Below are 23,669 nucleotides of genomic sequence, written 5' to 3'. Positions count from 1 at the left end.
ATTTGTTCTACAACTTAAAAAAAAAAAAAAATTGTGAACCACCTAAAAAATGCCTCTGATGACCTGAAACAGTAAAATGCATGTTTTATTGTTCGAAAACCTTTAAAAGGAAAGGGGAGGAATAGGGAATCTTTGTCCAGGCAAAACAGACTGAGCTATGACTTTATTAAAAACCAAACATTATTTGGGGCGACTGGGTGGTTCAGTCGGTTGAGTCTGCCTTCGGCTTGGGTCATGATCCCAGGATCCTGGGACCTAGCCCGCATCAGGCTCCCTGCTCTGTGGGAAGCCTGCTTCTCCCTCTGCCACTCCGCCTGCTTGTGTTCCCTCTCTCACTGTGTCTCTCTCTGTCAAAAAAATAAATAAAATCTTTAGAAAAAATTATTTAATTTGTTAAAACTTACAAAAATACATTTCACCACTAGACAGGAGCCATCCCCCAACCCCCAGCAAAAATCTCCCTATCTGCTTAAAGAATAATTTATAATACAACTGGGATAGTTTAGGAAAAATGAGTTTAATGTCATCAGCCTGATGTCATCCTTAGCTCGGATTTCAAATTTTTAAGCCATCTCAGTGTTCCCTGATTTCTAACTACTCAAGGGTGATCCTGGTCCAGGAGTGTGATCTCAAGCTGGGAAGTTGTTGGAAAGGCGGAATCTGCATATTAGCAAGAACCTAGGGAGTTATGTTAACATTTGAGAGGCATTGCCCTAAACACAGTAACATCTTATTTAATCATTCAAATGTTTTACTTCCTTAAATATAAAACAAATGCAAGAGCATGTCAAATGACTCTTTAGGAAGAGTAAGCATAAGGCATACTGCTCACTTCTGTCCCCAGGAGATAGTCTCAGATTACATCTTATACATAAATGACAGCTTGCATGTGGAGTAGTGCAATGACTACACCATACCCTTGGCCTCCACAGACCCTTGAAAATGTACATCTGAGTGACAAGCACTAATGCCCAGTAGGAGCTTAAAAAGTTATTTGTAATCAGGGCAGCCCACTTGATAAAGCAGGATTTATTTAAGAACAAACATTTGTTTGGTGCTATTAACATTTACTCTTCATAAGAGGTAGGGAAGTGAGACCGAAAGACTAGAACCTAACACAGTTTCGAGTATTCCACAAGTGGCAGGGGGAGTACTCCTTCGAGTATTCGAGTAGCACACAATAAATAAAATTTCCAAGACAGAAAAACAGCTGCTCCAGTGTTCTAAGTTCCTAAGTAAAAAGAATAGATGTTTCTTAACTATGTTTACAAGCCAAGTTTTAAGGCCCTGGAAACAATGAGCTAATTCTTGAGGATGACAGAATTTGCTTAGAAAGTTCATCAACTAACAACCTCAAAGTAATAATCACTGGGAGATAACAAAATACTCAGATTTTGGACCTGGAAACTATCATGCTTCCAAATTATACATTTGCCATTTGCCTGCACTGTGTCTTATGGAAGGAGGGGAAAAGCCCCATCAGCCCATCCTTTGCCCCAGGCCTTGATCTCTTGCTGATGTACTCTACTTAAGAGTGCTTCTTTCGTAATTATGTAAGAAGAGGATGTGGTCCTGAAGAAATCCTCTAATAGGATTACTTCGGACAAACTGTCACTGTTTATCCACCTTAACAGAAGAAAAGTCCCATCGAGATCAGGATGTGTTGATCAGCTATGACAACTTCAATTCCGAATGAAAACAAGCTCTCAGGGTTTTCTTTGAACTTCTTGAGAATCCCAAAAAATTACAGAAAAGAGCAGATTTGTTGTGATCCTTGGATCAATGACAGCCTATATATGTCAGCCAATATACTGTATCTTTGTTCAAATTAGTGCAAGTGTAAAATTACAAACATAGGCAATAATGACTTTTTTTTTTCATTTAAGTAGGCTAAAATTTCCTCTATATTTTCAGTGCTAATTCCTACAGAATACTAAAAGCAGAAATGCTTTCAGACCTTAAGCTGGAGACTATTCATAAAGAAAGCAGTATAGTAGAATGGTCAAAAGCACAGCCCCCGAGTTCTCATCCCATCTCTGACACGGAATAGCCGCATCATCTTGACCTTTCATGCCTTCCTTTCCTCACCTGAAAAATGAGGATAATAACAGTTCCTAACTCATAGTTTTCTTGGGAGAATTAACTAGGATAGTATTTGCCAAAAGCTTTCATGATGCTGGACACAAGCAAGAACATAATAAATATAAACTGTTACTCTCCCTAATTATTATTATTTATGTTGTCCAAAGAGGTAAACTCTAATGTGTATTGCAAAATAAAATCACCTTAAACATACCAAGTTCTATGCCTTTCCATATACTCCAGAATTTCTCAACCTCAACACTATTGACATTTTGGCCTGGATAATTCTGTGTGGGGCTGCTGCCATGAGCATCCAAAAATGTTTCCAGACATGGTCTTACATATGTCTCCTGGGGTGACAAAATCACCCCCAGTTATGAACCACAGACCCACACCATCTTAGAAGTACCTTAAAGGTTAGCATTATTATTCTAATTTTATAGAAGAAATTGAGCATCGGGTTTCTAATAAATAGAACCTAAAAAAGCCTCTTGCCAAGGACACCAAGAAAACATGAAAATGTAACATGTCTGTCATTCACTTATTCAACCAGCATTTAATAGGGCACTAGAATGAGGATACAGTCTGAGGTGGAGCTAATGTGGATTTTGGCTTCACGAGTTTGACTAAAGTCAGTGAGGGGAGAGAGAAATGAATAAGCAGGGAATTATGGTACTATGTAAAGTGTTCTAATACTAGGGTATCAAAGAATTATGGTTGTGCTTAAAGAGCTCTAAACTAGTCCCCGGGGTATCAGGGAAAATGCTGCAGGACAAGGATTGTCTATGTGATGATCTGAAGGCTAAAAAGGTACAAGCAAGGGAAAAGATTCCAGAAGTGCTGCACATGGACCCAAGCTGGTTGAAATCTGGATCAAGAGGTGAAAGTCATGGGATGCCTGGGTGGCTCAGTCGGTTAAGCGTCTGCCTTCAGCTCAGGTCATGATCCCAGGGTCCTCAGATCAAGTCCCACATCGGGCTCCCCACTTGGCAGGGAGCCTGCTTCTCCCTCTGCCTGCCACTCCTCCTGCTTGTGCTCTCTCTCTCTCTCTGACAAAAAAATAAATAAAATCTTAAAAAAAAAAAAAAAAAAAAAAAGAAGTGAAACCCAGCCCAGTGGAGAGAAGAAATAAAACTTGGACAGCACAGCATGTTCTCCCAACTCTTCCTGCTTCTCACTCAGGGAGTCCTGTTTCCAGAAGATAATAAACAAACCCATGTTTCAAGGTCACTAGCCATTTCCATTTATAAGTCTCTAAATATTGGGAATAAAAGATTTTGCTTTACACTATGAGTTTCAAATATTGAGAGCAAAAGTTTTCTTCTCCCCCCCACCCCTTCCTATTTGAATACTGCACCGAATATGCTTCCTCTCCAGGAAACTAGAGATTGTGAAGAATGGTTTAATGGAAGGTGTTAAGGAAAAACAAGAATTTTCACTGAAAGTAGAAAACACAGTTTCCAAAGGCTGAGTATAAATCAACACGGAACAAATGCTCTTTGGAGACCCCAAGAACCTGGCCCTGCCAGTCTGTTAAAGCTGATTGTAATGGCACAGTTATTCTGGGCTACTTTACTCTAATTTAACTCTTTTCATAGGAACTGAGACTCAAAGCATATAAATCATGTAAAAGCTTTCAGCAAAGTGTTTCTCTCCCAGTGCTAAGAAGATTTTTTTTTTTTAATTAATTCCAGGAGCCTGTATTCCAGGAGCGCTTAATAAACTCAGACTCTAAAAATCATAGTTCAGAAAATAAGAATTGTCAACAAGCCCTGCCGATTGCATAATATAATGACACGAGGACAAACCCAATAAAATCTTAATGGTCTCAGCGTTGGCTGGATTGTCACAAGACAGTGCAGTGCATGGAATGCTATGAATGAGAAAGCTAACCTGAAGAGGGATTCTCTACAAAAGTTTCCCTGGGTACCTGGGACTTAGCACTTCTGGAGATAGATAATTTATGCTTAAAATCAGACACACAGGTGCAGAATCCATAGGCCTAACTACACTACAAATGTCTCTGTTACAATCTGGAAACACTAAAACAATTTATAGATCTTGTGCACATTTCCACATCCCTGAAGATAGGTTATAAATACTGTTCCTATAACAGTCAGGAGAGTTCTATGGTTAGCGGGCCAAGGTGTGGGGATTAGCAGAGGAATTTGGGGAAAAATAAAACAATAGCTACCCCCTAACTTAAAGCCATTTTTCCATCTCATTCACTGACCCTCAACCAAGCCCCTTGAAGTTTCTCATTAGACAGATATTTTTCTTTGCTAAAACAAAGAGAAAGAAAGAAGGGAAGAGGGAGAGAAGGAGGAAAAGAGGGAAGGAAGGAAAGGAAACACTTTATATAAACAGTTGACAATTCCCTGGCTCCAGTCAGTCTCGAATTGAAAATATTAAAATTGGACCAAAAAAAAAGAGCTATTCTCCTGGCAAGCATAAAATTCCCTAACACATTTGAAGAGTTGTTCCCCCATGGTTTCCAATGCAGTTGGTTCAAATAATAAGTTTAGAACAAGCAACCAATGTTAAAAACTCAAGTGCATAAACTTTGAGGACACATTCGTCATTGTCACTTGATGTTCTACATCCATTAGAAAGCCCCCACTCACCATTCCTCGGTTCCATTAAAAATCTGCATATCTGGATGCAAGACTGGGCCTTCATGGTGTTTAAACTCAGGGGTGAGCAGACACTAATAGAGAAGAATTTTACTGAGATAGCACCAATACAATTAAAGAAAATAAATAAGTATACAGTCCATAAAGGATGGACCCCCTAGAGCCCATATCTATATATTTGTCAATCCATTTCCAAAAAAGGTACTTAACTCAATTATCCATCCATCCATTCATTTGGTCAAACAAACATATACTGAGCACTTCATGTTTCAAGCAAGGAAAATAGCTGATTTCTTAGGCTCTTATCTCTGAGACGGACTTTTTCCCGTCATCTGATTCAGAGATTCTCCAACCCCAAGGGTCATCAAAAACACTAGGGGAAGATGATGGAAAAAGAGGGTTTCTAGGTACTACCCTGCAGATTTTTGGTTTGATAGGTCTTCAAAGAAGGCTCTGCATGTGCATTTTGTCAATATTCCCCAGATGGATCTGATGATCAACCACTTTAGGGCTCAACCACCCAGACACCCACTATAAGGACATGGAAGCAACTGGTTTTTCTCTTTTTTGGATCAAATTGACTTGTAAGAGGTGGAGCTGTAGATGTGGTGGCCTGGCAAGAGCAAAGGGTTTGGGGTAAGTTAAAGTTTGGGTTTGACCTGAGCTCAGCCACTCTTCAAAAGCATGACAACAGGCATTTGATTTAACCTCCTTCAGTCTCTTTGTTCATCTCAGGAGGGGATAATAAGCATTGCTCACAAAATTGTTGGGAAGACTAGAGGTAATGCATGTGAAGTAACTAAGAATACCAAGTAGGCACTTAATAAAGTGCGCTGGGCTCTGGCGACGGGTGACATGGATAGCTTTCTGACTTGCCAGTGGTGTTAACTTGGGCACATTGCTTCCCCTCCCTTGGCCCCAGTTAACTGATTTGTCAATTGGGGAAAATGGTAGTATTAATCTCTCACAGTTGTTGTGAGGCTGTAAATCATTTCAAGTGTTATTGAACATGTGGAAAACATCCACTCATTATGTGTTGGCCATTCCCATTTTAACTCTAAAAACCAGCAACAATAACAAAAAGCTTCCTGCACAGGGAGCTTTTGTCCTGAATTTAGTAGCGAGTTGGTTCTTTTGAATCCATCAAATTTTACTTTCCTCTTTCGTTCATTGATCATAGTTCTTTCTTTTGGAGATATACACATACATCTTCCCATCCATCAACACTGCGAATATGTGGAGACATTTACTGGGTCTCTCAGATCTTCTCCTTTCCTATGTAAATGTCCCATTTCTTTCATTTGCTTCAGAATCTTAGCAATGCTGATGCCTCTGTGTCTTGGTATGTGCTGCCCAGAATGGAAATGGTGCTGGTCACACCATGTGAGTCTTGTTTTCCATTTCCAAGACTCACATGGTGTGACCAGCACCGAGTACGGCCCAGCAAACACGTGGGGAGTGCCCACTCCCTGCCAGGCATAGACCCGGTTACTAGAACGATATCTATGGCACAGGCCCGTGTTTGAGTGTCAGTTGACGTCAGGTCAAATAACTCTTTGCATAAAGCTCTTTATAATTCTAAAAGCATTTTGATATGTTTCATCTCATGTAATCCCACAACAACCCATAGGAGATATGTCTACCAACCTCAACGAAGTCTACAGAGATGAAGTAATTTGCTTGAAGTCATATGGATGGTATGAGCAGAGGACGGTATTATAAATTTTCCCTAAGAAAATACTAGCTCCTGGTATGATTTTATAAATGGTCTTAGTTACGATGGTATTAAAACCAACATGCACTTCCCTGCAAAAACAAAAGTCTCTCCTTACTCATTAAACATACAAAACTATCAGTAGCCTGGCATCTGAAGTGAGTAAAACTCCCAAGATGGACTAGTGCATAAATAAAGGGTAATTATGCCAGGGAACCCACTGTCTCTTCTTCCCTGTGACTCCAGGGTTCAGCAGGAGTGGGAAACTAAGCTGCAGCTCAGCTGAGGGGCAGCAGCAAGGTGCCAAGGATTGGGGGAGTCTGAAGGACTTGAGGCTGTTGATAGGCTGCCAGCAAAACAGCAAAATTTCCTTGCCTACTTCATCTCAAAGAACCCCAAGTTGGCTGTCACCACATTCTACAGCTTGGGAAGGTCTTTATGTGGGGCCACTGCGGCAAAAGCTATTGAAGGAGTAAAGCTAGTCACCAATTGCCCAACACATGGCCACCTTCTGTATACTAATAGTTTGGGATGAGATGATGTAGGTATCAAGAATTCCTTGAATTCCAAGGGAAAAAAATCTGTAGAAAGTGAGATCAGTAATCTAACAAACAGTAATTTTAAGAAAGATCTTGCTAGATCATTTTTTTTTCATTCTGCAAAGGACCTTTTCTAAACAATCCCATAAGAACACCTGACTCCAGAAAGTCTGAAAGATTTCTTCTTCTATCATCTGTCCTGTGAACCAAAAATGCAGTGCTCACTCTGAATACTTGTGTCCCTTTCCATGCTGCCCCCTAGTCTGTCATGACCCCAAGCATTCACCTACAGTGGGGGAGAGGGGAATGAAAAGTCATCTTCTTTTCTTCCCTTCTTCCAACCTCCTTTTCTTTTCTTTTTCTTTTTTTCTTTTCTTTTCTTTTCTTTTTTCTTTTTTTTTTTTTTTTTTTGAGAGGCAAGCTATGTTGGGGCAGGACAAGAGATTTGAGCTTGCTATTTACACTGCCCTTAATAATTCAACAGAAGAAATAAGCAAATGACTACAATCACTTTATGCACCACTAAGCCTCTGGTACATTTCCAACTTGAGTTCAAATTCAGCTAAATATTCAAATACTGAGTGCAATACTCACAGAGCCATGAGAAATAAGTTATTATTATCCAGAATTTGCAAATCTGTGACTTACTCAAATTCAAATAGTAGCAAATCCTAGCCATAGAATCCCAGTTCAGTCTTTCTGATAAAAAAGAAAAGAGGGCACCTAGGTGGCTCAGTTGGTTAAGCGATGGCCTTCAGCTCAGGTCATGATCCCGGAGTCCAGGGATTGAATCCTGCATCAGGCTCCCTGCTCAGCGGGGAATCTGCTTCTCCTTCTGACCCTCTCCCATTTTATGATCTCTCTTACTCAAATAAATAAATGAAATCTTTAAAAGAAAAAAAAAAAGAAAACAATTTGGTGCTCTTCCCACCACATTCGCCTCCTATCTTATTGGGTGTACAATCTATTATTTCAAAAATTCTTCTGCCCATTATTCTTTCATTGCACCTTGAATCAAGCAAACAAATCCACCCAATCACAAACCCAATCTCCCCTGCGCTTTCCTGAGTTTCAGATTCTCACCAGAGAAAGTCACCTAATAGCACCCATGAGGTCTACCTTAAATAAGAAATCACTAACCTACAGTGAGGCCGCCCCCCCATCTAGCAACGCTGTTCTACTTCTCTGGAAACTTCTCCCTCATTCTCCTCAAAGATGGAGTCAATCTTCACTCTCCTTAAATTCCCTAACTTCTCCTCTCACTTTCAGTAGACAACCATGACTTTAATCTGAAGATGAGCAGAAGACATCAGACAGGATCTCTCATGTCTTTCTGTTGCCAAACATCTGAGTCCATCTGCGTCTGCATCCACTTTCTTTTCCTCAAAGGCTGAGCACTCCATCTCTCTTGTTGAGCCCTTGCCCCACAGGCCTCTCTAGAATATATCTCTCTATGTTCTCCTTCCCTGTGTATCAACCTCTCTGTCTCAAACTAGATCTATTTTTAAACATTGTCTAGGGGTGCCTGGGTGGTTCTGTCGGTTGGGTATCTGACTCTTGATTTTGGCTTAGGTCGTGATCTCAGGGTCATGGGATCAAGCCCCGAGTGCAACTCTGTGCTCAGCACAGAGTCTGCTTATCCCTCTCTCTCTGTCCCTCCCCTTCTAGCACTCTCTAAAATAAATAAATAAAAATCTTTAAAAAATAAACATTCTTTAGTATTTTCCACTTAAAAAAAATAATCACCCCCCTCCAGCTGTTGCCCCATTTCTCTTCTAAGATTTAGCCAAACTTCTAGTAAGATTGGTTCATAATCGAATCTCTGTTTTCTCACCTCCCACCCATTTCCCACCATCACTCTCCACACTGGTTCCTGTCTCTACTTTCACACTAGCATGTCTCACTGACATCAATTATCAGTCCTGGGTTGGTAAATCCAAAGGGCTCTTGCCTGTCTTCTTTTTTCTTTATCTTGCAGCATCATTTAGACCTGCTGTGCATGCCATTCCTGAACCATTCTCAATCTCCGGTAGCTATGACATCATAGTCTGTTGGTTTTCCTCCCATTCCTCCTATTTCCTATTTTGCAGTCTTCCTCTCCTCAATCTAGGCATTCAGTGTGAGTCCAATAAGCTTGGATCCAGGTGCTCTTCTTCTTCTCTTTCTATAGGACATGGCAACCAAGCCCTAAATTTAAATTGTCATCTGTATATGCAAATAAACTACAGTCTCCATCTTAGCTTCCCCTCTTAGCTCCAAACACCCACTTGACTTACTCATTTCAGTGTTTTAAAGGCATTTCCAACTTAGCATTTGCAGTTTCAGACACTTTTTTAAGAACCTTCCATACAATGACTCATAATAAAGCAATACATTTAATACTGTTACTACCCCCACAGAGAGAAGGAGCCCCAAGTTAGGTAGCTTCTCCAAAGCCGATCATGAGATAAGGGACAGGGAGGAACAGAATTTGAACTCAGGCATGAGCCGCAGAGCCTTGCTCCTAACCCCTTTCTTGCTTCCCTGTAAGCTCTACATGGGCAGAGGTTGGACTGCTTTTGCTCACTACTGTTTCCCCAGAGCCTACAAAGGCAGATGTCAGACATTCAAGAAGTGTTTATAGAATAAATAGATGAATCAAAAAGCAACCTTCAGATGATTACTTTGCTTGAAGAGGCAGTCTGTAAAAACTCTTTGACAACTTCAATCTGAGGTCTCATAAGGAAACACCAAGCTAATATTCTGGAAAAGGCTTCAAAGGCTTTAAGCAACCCTAACCTACCTGGAGAGACTGAGAGATAGGTAGAGAGATGGACGAATAGTCTTCAAATAAAAAGAAACTAGATGACCTTAGAAAAGGGCATAAAACATGCAACTAAAAATAATTGTAATTGCCATAGCACTATACTTGTTTTGCAAAATACATCAAATTCTGTGCTCTTATCGACTGAAATGGGGTCAGCCTGACCCATTATTATGAACTTGGTTTGATGAAAGGCACGTCTAATCACCCTAGATACCTAACTTTTCAGTTCTATGATGATTGTGACCCGAATTCAGATAAGTCCTTATGGTCTACTACAGAAACTCTGTGTTTCTAAAAAAAAAAAAAAAAAGAAGAAGAAGAAGAAAGAAAAAAAAGAAAAGAAAAGAACAACAACAACAAAAAAAAACCCCAAAACAACGACAACGAAAAACCCAAGTGTTCCTTCTCATATAATGCCAATAGCTTATAAATATTTACACAAATTTCAATGTGACAGTTCAACTGTGCTTTAATTGCACAACCCTTTACCATTCCGCATAGTTAGAATCCATACAAAATAGGTCGGGAACTTTAAGAGCTATAAAAAAGCTCATGAAAAAAATAAACTGAATCCAAAAATATAAACATGACCCATTTTCCCACCAAAATATTGCACCACATATGTAATATGCATAATGAAACAGAAAATCTTGTTGTCTCCTTCACAAGGAGAATATAGATTTCAGTCAGTGATATTGATCAGGCACATGAAATGAAATTGCATAGTGTGTATTTGCAGGTGAGTTACCTGGTTTTGAGTTTAAAAAATGAAAAATTCATTGCATAAGCCTATTTTAGTATCATAGGGATGGCTCTGAATGTAAATGGTATAAAATTTCCTCACTGAATAAACAGGTTTTACAGAGCGCCTCCTCGTCTTCTGAACACCTGTCACACTGAAGTGTCAGGCTATGTTCAGGGGACTATTTCTGGATTTGAGGCATGAGAGGGAAGAAGAAACAAAAGAAAGATGATGATTTCCTATCCTTGACCTTCTCCTTTTCTCAAGGGCATCTCGCCCAGCATGATCAGATATGGGATAAAATAAAATCAAGGGATTTCCCAGACTGAAAATTAAACCCCAGATGAGAGCCATTAGTATTGTCCAGTGTAAGCTTCACACTACACAAAAGGAATCATTCAAAGCAAAATATTAAAAATACACAGCAGATTTTAAAGCTATCTTTGGAAAATCGACTCTAACAGCTTTTCTCATCTGAATGAAGTGTTAAGTAAGATATGTTTCCCAAACAAAGGAGAATTTAAACATACGAACAGATCCTTTTACTGGTTTACACACAGTCAGAGCACTCCTTTCATTTATGAACATTGCGGGCTTCAAACTTTATCCCCAATGCAGAAAGTTTATATTTTCGTAATTATATGCTGTCAATCAATTTCAACCACTTAATTCTTTGTTTAAAGAAAAGATCTTCTCCCCCACCCCCGACAAACACACACACACACACACACACATCAGAACATGATGACCTTTTTTTTGTTTGTTTCTTTCTTTTTATTAAGAAAAGCAATCTACAGCCTTACTCAGTGCCACCCAGGTTCAAGTACACAAAGCCACCACCAGAGGGAGGCAACACCGCTGAAAGGTCGTCCCAGTAACGAACACACACAATCATGCAAGAAGACAGTTTAGACTGGTGTTTCATCTTTGTCTCAGCTACTTGATAAATGTCCAGAAAAGAGTTCCAATCTTCACTTCTAAATGAAATAAAAAACTCAAGTATTAGAGAGTAACATGATGTTTGGGATGATAAAGCAGATTAAAATACTGAGATCGATGAGGGCGGCATCATATGCATGACATGAGATCAGATTACTCATTGCTTCCTTAGCCACACTCTCACGCTTGACTAAAATACGGGGTCTCCATACCCTTGGGAGTATCATGATTGGTGTGACAAGGTTTATCTTCTAAAGGATTACATCTAAATGGCAGGTCTGTTCTCTGAGACAAAACATTCAAGAAATAGGTCAAGGAAAAATACACTTTGAATGGGCAGCCAATTAACATGATGTGGTTTCCTCAAAAAACCTTTCCTCACTAGGTCCCTGATTATAAAATTATAAAATTTTATAATTATAAACCAATTCCTTTGTATTAGAATGCTACTCTCTCTAGAAATCCAAACATTCTTGGCAGACATTCTAAATCAAGTGAAGAGTATCTGACCTTTGCCTAGAGCTAGTATTTCTCACTCATTAATTCATCAAATAATTATTGAGTGGCTACTTACTATGTATCTGGCACAGGATGGGATCCTTGTGATGCAAAGTTGAGAAAGATAAAGTAGTTATACTCAGGAAAGTAACATGTTTAGAAAGCAAGACAGAAAAGAAACTACACACATGAAACAAGAATGATAAAGTTGTGAGCAATGTCATGAAGGAAATAAAGAAGGGTGACAGAATATCACTGTGGGTGATAGGTGTGGGTTTAGATATGGCGGTCATGGATGACATCTTGGAGAATGGGATTCCCAAAGAATGAGGAGTTGTAATGAATGAGGGATCTGGGAGAAGAGAGGGCAGTGCATGGGAAGAAAGAGGCCAACACCATGTCTAGGCATAATAAGAGCAGATGCAAAGGTCCAAGGGAGGAAGAACCTAACCTCTTCCTGGAATGAAAAGACCAACGTGGCTGGCATTTATTTAGTGAGGAGTAGAGTGAACAGAGGGCCACTGATAGGCCTGTTTGCACAAAGTCTCATGGCTTTGGAGAGCCATTTGGATTTATTCTAAGGGTAATGGGAAGCCCAAGTTTAAATGGACTAGAACAGGGAAGGTATGGTGAGAGAAGGTAAGGATCAAAAGAGACAACTTGAATCTGTACAGCAAAGAGCTGAAAGAAATTTGGGGGGAAGGGATAAAGTAGAACAGAAAATGTTATAGAGAAGAGGAACCTGGCGGGGGGGCAAAGTAAGCTCCATACTCTGTCAGAATTTTCTTTCAATGTCCCATTTCAGGATAAATAACCCCCACATTTTTCAGCTGTCTCAAATTCTCTTTGGAAATAGATGAAGTATAAATAATAAATAAATAAAAGAAATACAGCTTTGACTAAACAAGAACTTTAAATACAAAGTGAGGTACCCATGCTGGGTAAAGACAGCCACATAATTAATTAGAATGGTCTCTCCCCTTCTATCCTGAGCACTGAAGCCAGCCACCCTGTTTAGCATAATGTCCCTTTCACTGGGAAAGGTACAGACCACCCGCTGTTCCCTAGCAAGTAAATTGCTCCCTACTATAAATTATTCTATGTGGTGAGGAAAAGCACTGACTTTATAATTTTTTTAATTTTTTATTTCTGAAGCTATGAGCACAGCCTGGAAAACAACCCTAGTTAATTTGAAAAAGCAGCTTTTAATGGCCCTACTGACAAGAAATTTGCCAGTGCTGTCCAGGGTTGGGCAGGACTGCATCATTCCAGAGAGGTTGTTCTGTCTCACTTGAGGGGGGTGGGCACTGCTGCCTGGCTCCCTGCAGTGAGGATGGGCCCCACTCAAGAGGGGCAAGAACCTGGGCACTGTCTGTTTCCTCCTGAAAGCTCATGTGCTTCTAGAAACAAGTCTTTTTAAAAAAAAAAAAAATTCAATTTGTATTTTTTTAGACCCAAGTCTTTTGCTTCATTTTTTTACAAGAGATGAGTTGGTCTTTTGAGGGACTTATGGGGTCAGAAACTGGAGACTTAGGGTCAGGACCTAATGGAGAGATTCTCAGGTGAAATAATCACCTCCATTAGCTTCCTTTGGTTGTTGCTAAGCCCTAACCCTAATGTTTCCTCAGAATGTTCTGTCCCCTGACTCTCTTGATCACTATTCAGGGAAGTCAGAGTATGGGAATAATCTCAAAATCAGTGAGAATTCCTCAAACTGTGACTGACCACAGTACCACCGTCAGACCTGTCTGTGACTTGCACCCTCACACCAGGTCAAGATGTGCAACGGGCCAAAGGCCATGACCATCCGAAGCCTATATGGCCCTTCCAGGCTATGCTCTTGAGATATGCTCTTGAAGGTTGCAGAAACCTTCTCCCAGGGCCTGGACTGGCTTCTCAGCGGCCAAAATAAATATCCATTCATTCATTCGTTCATTAGTTCACTATTGAATGTCCACACATGACAAGTAGTGGATTGTTATGGACGCAGTTGTGCCCTGCAAAACTCATGGGTTCAAGTCCTAACCTCTCGAACCTCAGAATGTGCCCATATTTGGAGACAGAGTCTTTAAAGAAGTAACTAAGTTAAAATTAGGTCATTAGTGTGGCCCTGATCCAATATTACCAGTGTCCTTCCAAGAAGAGGAGATCAGGACACAGTTACACAGAGAGGAACCATGTGAAGACACAGGAAGAAGATGGCCATCAACAAGCTGAGGAGAGAGGTCTCAGAATCCTGTGGATCTTGATTTCACCCTTCTTGCCTCCAGGATTGTGAGAAGATAAATTTCTGTGGTTTAAGCCACCCAGTCTGTGGGGCTTTACTACGGCAGCCCACGTAAACTGGTAGAGATACCTCACTTCGATAGTTCACAATGCAGTGGAAAAGAAAGATATGCCAGAGTCAATTGTAAAACGAGGTGATTGAAAAGCAGCTCACTTATGCCCCACTCCCACAGCAGGACTGCAAAGCAATTTGTTTGTACACCGCTGGAAAGTCTTCCTTCTGGACCTCCACTCTGAACCGGATTTCAGTTTCTAGGACTTCAGCATTCTCACTCTTGGAGCTGAAAATCTTCTTTTCTCAAGTACCATGGTCATATACCCCCAGCAGTTCCAAGAATCTATCCACCCCCTATTTTTCAGGCCAGCGAACAATGACTTCATACCTCTGATGACAGTCCATTAATAAAAAATGAAAACTGCTAAGAGGTTATTAAGAAAAGTATATTGTCTAACTCTAATTGCTCTCTCAGGCTCTAAAAATCATTGATGTGCTTTAACCCTTTGCCGGTTTCTCTGCATCAACAGCTCTCAAATCTAAGTGTCCATCTCAGGGTGGCGTTCATCTAGGGGGGAAGGGAGCAGGACTCCCAGGTCAACTTGCCCAGTCTCATAATGAGTCGGCCCCACTCTGACACAGTGCCCCACGGCCTTGGCTGGAGAGGAAGCGTAGTCATCTGACATACAATAAATCACTCATTCTCTACAAGGGTGATACCATCCCCAAGGTGGGTAAAAACTGGTTCTTGGGGGAAAGAGAAGAAAACCTTAGATATCATGATAGCTTGTGGCCTTTTAAGTGGCCACACGACACAAACAGACATACTATATATACACAATATTAAAATGTCACAAGGGAAAGGGAGCTTTAGGAAAAGAAAATATCTAGGCAACCTTCTTAGAGGAGCAACAACAAAAAAAAATTGAGAGATACTTGTATAGACTGGAAGTAAGAATACCAAGCATGGAAGTAAGAAGAATAGCTAACATGTGCTGAGTGCCATGTAAAACTGAAATGCACAGCATCGCATGCTTGAGCTTTGTCAACTCACTTAATTCTCGTGGCAACCCAAGAAGTAACTGTTATTATTATATTGACATTCTACTGATGTAGATATGGAGGCATTAAGTGTTTAATTTTGTGAAGGTTACACATCTTAGATCTATAGTGGCTGGGATATATGTAGCAGAAAGCTCCTTACCAATATGCCACTTAATCAATATACCTAAAAATAATATGCTCGCATACCCTCACTGACTGCACTGATTGCATATTGGATGCTGCTCGGATAGTCTTCCAGTACCTCCACACCTGCTCCTGACTTTTTTTTTTAAGATTTTTTTTATTTGGGGCGCCTGGGTGGCTCAGTTGGTTAAGCGACTGCCTTCGGCTCAGGTCATGATCCTGGAGTCCCGGGATCGAGTCCCGCATCAGGCTCCCTGCTCGACAGGGAGTCTGCTTCTCCCTCTGACCCTCCTCCCTCTCATGCTCTCTGTATCTCATTCTCTCTGTCTCAAATTAATAAATAAAATCTTAAAAAAAAAGATTTTATTTATTTATTTGAGAGAGAGAATGAGAAAGAGAGAGCATGAGGGGGGGAATCAGAAGGAGAAGCAGACTCCCCGCTGAGCAGGGAGCCCGATGCAGGACTCGATCCTGGGACTCCAGGATCATGACCTGAGCCGAAGGCAGTCGCTTAACCAACTGAGCCACCCAGGCGCCCCTGCTCCTGACTTTTGAGCTCTATGTCTACCAAGAGTTCCAAACCATGTTATGTTAGTTAGGCTTCTGTACTGTAATTATACAATTAGAATAAAGATTTTGTAAAGCAATAAAACAGAAGTACAAGAAGGGAGTTACTCACATGAAAACACGGTTGAATAGTTTAGAAAAACTAGGTATTTTTTTGTTTTGTCTTGTTTTTTTTTTTTTTTTTAATGGCAAATCAGTTAAAGTTGCCAGCACATTAGGGAAGACAAAAATGGAGAGAGCAGGATCTTAAAGATCTGTTTCAATTCTACACTCAGGTTACTCTCCTAGTGCCTAAATGTTTTAATTCCAATATAAGAAAGGAAACCGGAAATCAGAGTTGGTGCATTTGGGGAAGAAGACAGTATTAATCCAATCAGGTTCCATATGCAGATAGAACCCTGGGGCCTACATCAAAAGACTGGCAAATTAATGTCCTCTTAAATGGTTTTGTTTTATGTGTATATAAGTTATTATTTTTTTATGATTTCTTAATTAAAATGAAATAACCATCCCGATTGTGTCTGATATGGGTAACTTGTACACTATGGACATTTTCAAAAGCATATTGTCATTCTATCAGCCCTAAAACCTAGAAAAGCTGTAATTTATTATTGAGGCAAAAACTTAGGCAAAACTGATGAGCACCATCCAATGGAGGCACCTACCGTTGCCAAAATAAATAATGCTCTTTATTTCCAACTAAAGCTGTGAGTTCTTGAAAGGCAGAATGTAGCTCAAAGAAAACAAAACACTGGGCTCCCTAAATGACCTTTCTTTTTGTCCTAAATGACCTTTCTTGATGAAAAAAAAGGAAAGAGAGAAAGAGAGGGAGAAGGAGAAGGGAGGGAGAGAGGAAGGAAGTGAGGAAGGGAGGGAGGGAGGAAGGAAGGAATGAAGGAAGGAAGGAAGGAAAGGAAGATGAAAGAAAGGAAGAGAAAGAAAGAAAGAAAAGAAAGATAGAAAAGAAAGAAAAAAGAAAGAAAGACAGAAAGAAAGAGAAAGAAAGAAAGAAAGAAAGGAAGGAAGGAAGGAAGGAAGGAAGGAAGGAAGAAGAAAGAAAGAAAGAAAGAAAGAAAGAAAGAAAGAAAGAAAGAAAGAAAGAAAGAAAGAAAGAAAGGAAAAAAGACAATTGAAAGGAGGGTGTAAATTTAATTAAATCAGGTGGAAAGTCTGGGATGTTATTAAAGGAAAAAATGAAAAAGCACACTTAAAGTCTACCCTACCCAGGCACTTCTAACTACCTGAATTATTTATCAGGTGCACTGCAGTTAGGCTCCAAAAGGGCTATGAATTCTTAGCGGTGTTTTTTTGATCTGTGATGATTCTGAACCCTCCGTGTCATGTCAAAGCGCCCTGTCTTCACTAACTAGCACTGACAGCCAGACCAAGGCTGGGAGGGCCACTATGGTCTTCCCATTTTCTTTCCTAATCCCCCTGGTCCACCCCTCTGCACACACACACAGCAGGAAAGACTAATTTCTTTCCCATTTTCTAAACCCTCTTTGAAGGTATTTCTCTAGCACTGTTCTGAACTGCAGTGATTTAGAGCAATTTAGTTTATCTGCATCTTTTTATTTCATCTGCCATTAGTCCAATTTCAAAAACAGTAAGAACAAAAAGAAATCCTTCTCAGTTTTAAAAACAATCCTTAGGCTTATTCATCTTGTTTCTGATTTTTTTTTTTTCCCCTTTTGGTAGAGTTTTCCCACTCTCTCTCAATTTCTTTATCCACACCAATTTGTGCAAATAAATGCTGCCTACAGCCACCATTAATTCTTGAAGTGTGACCTACTGTGAATAACAATGTTCAAAAACTCAGGCTTGCTTGTGTAAGGTCAAAAGAAGTGAAAGATATGATCCAAGTCCTTGAAAATTTCACAACCTTGTTGGCTAAATAAATATGCACATTAGAGAAGATTACAGACAAGAGAGAAACAAGTGGAAAACACATGAAATAAGGTATAAGTAAAGGAAGACCTGGGTAAGATTTTGGAGATCCTGATTTTATTCCTGAATGTCCCATCAGGACGGGCATGTCTCTTAACTTTCCTAGGCATTGTGTCATACACAACTTTATGGAAGGAGCTGGACTCACTTCTCTTTAAGCTTCTTCCCAATGTTAAAATAAGTGACAATTTTTCAACGCATTTCATCCCCCAAAATCAACCACAAAAAAATGTTAAAAAAACAAAACAAAACAGCAAAACCCAGTGGTATTAATTTAGGTAAAGTAGCTTTTGAAGTTCTTGAGTTCATAGAAGTGATATTAATGAAAGCAATGATATGAGCTTGAAGAAAAGCAGTATGCTTGAACACAGCCAAAATGGTCCCATCAAAAACAGTGGAGGGGCTCTTTTTGTTATGCAGAAATCTGTACAATGTTATTCTCTGACCTTTTTTCCATTCTTAATCCAGATTCTCAATTACCTGCCAAGATCTGACAAAAAGACAAGAGAAGGAAAAATAAAGAGGGAATCCCTTCATCTTCTATCAGAAGTTATTTATCTGGCCATATCATGTCCTCAAGCAGAGGGCTTTACTCATCAATGAACAATAAGACAGGGTCATTCTTTATATGCTAGTTTTGAGCTTATCAGTTATTCAGTCAATGCCATTATTCTAGAAAGGATTTTTTTTTCTCCTCTTAATAATCGATGCCCAGAACCTCAACTTTCGTCTTCCCTACAGACACAAGCAAAGAGGCCTCTATCTACTGTTCTCTGGGGTTTACCTCATTGGAACAGCTGCAGCCTCTACCAAGTGAGCAAATGCTAAGTGGAAGGAATTACTAAATGCCTTCAGGGAATTCAGAAATAAATCAGTTCAAGTCCTTGCCTGCATGTTACTTAGGAGAGAAGAAGGCAAAGAAGATGGATAAATGAATAATTGAAGGCAGAAGGTCATAAATGCCATAAATAGAGGCATCAACAAAATTATATCCAGGCTGGTAAGAAAGAGGGATATTTGGGAATACCTGAAGGACTTGGAAAGAAAGTGGCATTTGAGACTAGCTTCATTTTCCAACTCCCCATCTAGTCATAAAGAAGAAAATCACCTCAAGACACCCCTCAAAATAAACCAAAGAACAGAGATGATCATTCATCTGGGGTTATGGCATATATATCTTCCAAATGGTTATTAGTTTCCTTTTCAAGAGGAATGAAGGATCTCTACACGGAATTCTCATACATCAAAGGATATGCCATCCATTTATGACACTGTAGCAACTCGTTTCCTAATAAATAAGTTGACAGATCCATTCCGCTACAGGGCAAATGAAGTCACTGATGTGAAGGTATGGTTCTTAAAGCAAAATTATGCTCACCCTTTCCATTTTACTTTTCATAATAATTGGAGCTTTTACCAAATCACAGCCTTCTGTACTGAATGTAGAGCCCCCTTAAGCTACTCTCACTTTGAAAACTCTAACTTGGCTTTGGACAAATCCTGATGAAGACGAAGAGAGCACAGAATGTAATCAATCCTGATTTCTCCAATTTGTTCTCTGAGCTCCAGGGTGCTTAAATGAAATCGGAAGTGCCATCTAGCCTTCTTCAGAGAAGAGCCGGGAGCATACCAGGAATGCTTCTGCAGCTGTAACTCCAAATCTGAGCACAGGGACTATTCCAAGGTTGTTATAGCAAGACGGTTACTTTGAGAAACTGGAATAAATGTATCATCGTTTCAAAAGACAGCTTTGTAAGCTAGAGCAAAGAAAATCAGGTAGGTATATGTATATTTTCGTGTAACAAACATGTAAAACTTTATATGCATTTACAGAGTATGTGTGTATATATATGCAAATATATTTATACCCACAAAATACACTTCTCTACCCTTTACTGATTATTTATTTAGTTATTCATTTATTTATTTATTTTTAAAGATTTATTTATTTTTAGAGAGAGAGAGAGAGAGAGAGAGCACAAGCAGGAGGGGCAGAGGGAGAGGGAGAAAGAGTCTCAAGCAGATTCCATGCTAAGCGCAGAGCCTGATGTGGGATTCAATCTCACAACCATGAGATCATGAACTGAGCTGAAATCAAGAGTCAGACACTTATCCAACTGCATCACCCAGGCACTCCTAAAAATAAGTATTTAATGATAAATTTTAGATATGGTTAAACAATTCAAATGTCTATTGTGAAAAAAGCCTTTCCTCCATATAGACCAAGAAGCACAATTTGTCACAGACACTAATGTCTTCTACTTGACTTCTAGGAACAACCTTTTGTATAGCCTCATATTCAGAACATTCTATGGTGGACTTAAGGACAAGTACATTTCTGAGATACAGGGTAATCATCCTGCTAGTACTGTCTCTTAGCTATCCACATCTCTGTGGCTTTACCAATAATAATGATACTTAAGGAAGAGATAATATTTGCATAGAATTTGCAATTTACAAAGTACTCCCCCATACATCTCATTTGATCTTCCCATCTCTAGAAGACAAGTATTCTGATTGGGTCATTTTATAAATGGCAAAACTGAGGCTCCAGCAGTTCCAGGGATTTGTTTAACCTTATTTAGGTAGTGGGTAGCAGAACTGGGATTTAAACCCAAGTGTTCTCATCCCAAGGTTATGCTCCTTCCTCTGGGGTGGAAAGATCTTTAGGGCTTTTCTCCCCAGGCCATCCATCCACTGTGGCTTGCCATTACCCAGCTGCTAAGGCAGCCTACTGTCTTCCATTATCCAGAGGCCTGCAGTCTCTCTAGGGAATTGGTGATCTTGAACATAATTTTAGTTCTGGCAGCCTGGCTGTGTTCCAGGACCTCTTTATTAGGATCATGCTGTGTCATTTAAAGTTCAAAGGGGCTTGTAAGCAATGCTGACAAAATGGCTCAACAATGGTCTATGAGTCCAGGGTGAGTTCAACCCGGCCCTGATGGGTTGAGACTGTCAGAGTGCTGCCCGCCCTGGGCCACATTCTGTCAGGTGGTCTCTTTCATGTTTTGCTTCCTTTAAATCTCATTGCGTGCTCCCTTCGGCACATCAGCCTCTCTCCCTGTCTCTTCACTGCCTTCCTGAGCTGTTGCTACCCCCTAAACTCTCCCTTCCATCAGTTTCTCTGATACCCTCTTAGTCTTCTTCTTACTTTTCTGACCACATCTGTTTTTCTCCCAACCCCCAAAATGTGGACAGTCCTTATAGATCTACCCTCATGATCCTTCTCTTTAATACATGATTAAATGTATAAAGCTGGATTCCAAATCTTCAACCCAGTTCAACATTGATACATCTGAACTGATTTCCAAACCCACAGACATTAGCATCCATACATCCATCTGGAACTTCAATCTCTCAAGCTCTTCTTCTGACTACTCCATTTCAACCAACAACATGGACATCTCCTCAGTTACGCACAGTAGTGGCACCCACTCTTTCTACTTCCTCCTAACTTACCACCCACGTGAGTCACTAGTGAGGTCAATTCTTCCTTTATAACTCCCTCTTCATATATTGGCTGATAACCCCATAAAGAGCTAAACTACACTTGCCTCATACCTCCTTGTCCCCAGTCTCTCCTTTCTAACCACTCTCTACTTACATGAATATCCTGAGAGTATCATTGTATTGCCCCACTCAAAATTTTATTTCCACTGCTTGTGAAGATACTGTCATTTAAACTTTTTCATAGCTGGATGCAGCGTATCTTTTGTGTTTGGGTCTTGGATTGAAATCCCAGATTTGCCACTTTCTGGCTGTGTGATCTTGGGGGAGTTACTTAATCTTGCCGTGACCTGATTTCCTCACGTGTAAAATACACAGGCTTTCGTTAACTCACTGATGAGAGAAAGAAAACATAGATGAATGATGGTTAAACTGAATGTCCAAGAGGCAATTTAAGAAGGAGGAATTAATTTTGCTGTGAGTAGCATTGTTAGACGTACTTGATAATTCTTCAGCATTAATTAACTTTAATTTTGTTAGGCCAACGTGGTATAGAGGGAAACATGTAAGCTTTATAGTTAGAGAAACCAGCGTTCAACTCCTGGATATTCTCATGAGTAGCTATATGACATTGTAAAAATCATTTAACTAAGCTGAGTCATGTTTTTTTCCGTAAACAGGGATAATGATATCTACCTTACAGAGTTACTTTAAAAATTAGCAATAGCAACATGGTTTATCTATGGTAGTCACCAGCTTTATGGTGGTTATTAATACTATTCTTGAGCATGGTCTAGGGATGAAACAACCAGAACATGGCCATCTCTGACACTGGAAAATATTTTTAGCCGACTGAGTCAAGAGTGTTTCATGGGGCCAAAAGCCGTTTGCATTTGCCATCTGAATTTAAAACAAACAAAAAACCACTTCCCCTATTTCACCCTGATGTATAGCTGCATGAAATATGTTGTATATGATTAAATCTATTACTCGACAATACTTTTTAAAGGAAGGCTGTCTGAATAGTAGAAAGAGGTAAAGCCATGGATTCCAGAGACTTGGGTCTTTGTCTTAGTGTTGTCACTAACTAGATGTGTGGCCTTGAGGGGAGTCATTTAATTTCTCTTCGTGAGTATTAAAACCATAATAGGAAGAAGATTGTTACAATGCCTAAGGTCTCTTTCAGCTTGAAAATCCCATGAGTCCCAGGGATGGAGTGCCACCTGTTGGGTCCAACTGAGAATTAGCTTTGAGATTTAAAGGAATTTCTCACAGCATCTGAATGTTACCATCAGAAGCCAAGCCCCACAATACATACAGCGAATCTAATGTGTTGATGAGGAAGGATGACAGAGAAGACTTGGTTTCCTGAATCTGCTTCTAGTACCTGGGTTCTGATAAGTATGACTTGTACTCTGCAATCTAAAATCACTTGAAAATCTAAGGAAGTTTAGAATTCCAGTAGAATGACTTTACTCAATTAAGAAATGTGTTTAATTCAAGGATGAATAAATAGAGTCAGACAGACTTGTATGTTCAGACACCTTCTCTGTCATTAATGAGCGGCAGGCAAACATTCAGCAAATCATTTAATTCCTCTAATCCAAAAATTCCTTACAACGTGGGTATAAAGATTAAAAGAGGGGATCTATACAAAGTGTTTACTTAGTAAATGGCCTGAATGGACTGAGTGCACAATAAATGATAATCATTACTTTCATCACTGGATGTAAGCTGTTCTACATGAAGTAACTAGAGTAAAAGAGTTTCAAAGGCAATAACTACATTTAAATAGTAACAAGGATAGAGCTACCAACCTGAGTCTAAAACAGAGGAGATCTTTCCCAACTGCAGAAATTTTATTTATGAGTGTAAATAAATCAATTTTGTTGATGTAAAAAATGCCACCAGAGCATATCCTCTCTGCAATCCCATTCAGCTGTAACATCCTATCAGTATATAATTTTAAGCCACACATCTGACTGTAAAATTCGCCAATATCTTTAGATTTCTGCAGAAGTAGAAGTGAGTGAGTGAACTGTAGAGAAGCGTGGTGCCTCTGTGAATCTGTGAACAGACGGGACTTCTCGCGAGTTGTTTAAGCCCTGAAATCTCTCAAAGACCGACTGCATTTTATTTCCAGGATTAAATTTAAACTATGAAAATAGGAGAGTTTAAGAAAAAAAAAATAACTTCACAGATTTTTGTTATTTAACTGGGAACGGCAGTCAGTAAAATCTAGTAGAACAAATGAAGAAAACAAACTCAGGAATGATACCCCCATGA

At 39.7% G+C, this 23,669-nt stretch overlaps 1 protein-coding gene across 7 annotated transcripts in view; it reads right to left on the bottom strand.

Moving 5' to 3' along the window:
- FLRT2 (fibronectin leucine rich transmembrane protein 2) overlaps positions 1-23,669 on the bottom strand; it is a 94,163-nt gene that overhangs the window by 8,015 nt on the left and 62,479 nt on the right. The window contains exon 1 of one of the 7 annotated variants that reach the window (XM_064571447.1): positions 4,707-4,789. The exons of the other annotated variants lie outside the window; for them this stretch is intronic. The gene's annotated coding sequence lies outside the window, so the exon portion shown is untranslated. Of the gene's footprint in view, positions 1-4,706; positions 4,790-23,669 lie in introns of those variants that run through there. 7 annotated transcript variants of the gene reach the window in all.

This window comes from Mirounga angustirostris, unplaced genomic scaffold, assembly GCF_029215605.1.
Source record: "Mirounga angustirostris isolate CCGP_5_RB_7025 unplaced genomic scaffold, mMirAng1.0.hap1 SCAF_9, whole genome shotgun sequence".
Lineage (NCBI taxonomy): Eukaryota > Metazoa > Chordata > Mammalia > Carnivora > Phocidae > Mirounga > Mirounga angustirostris.
The sequence above is the reverse complement of the archived record's forward strand: the minus strand, read 5'-3'. Positions and strand labels throughout refer to the sequence as shown.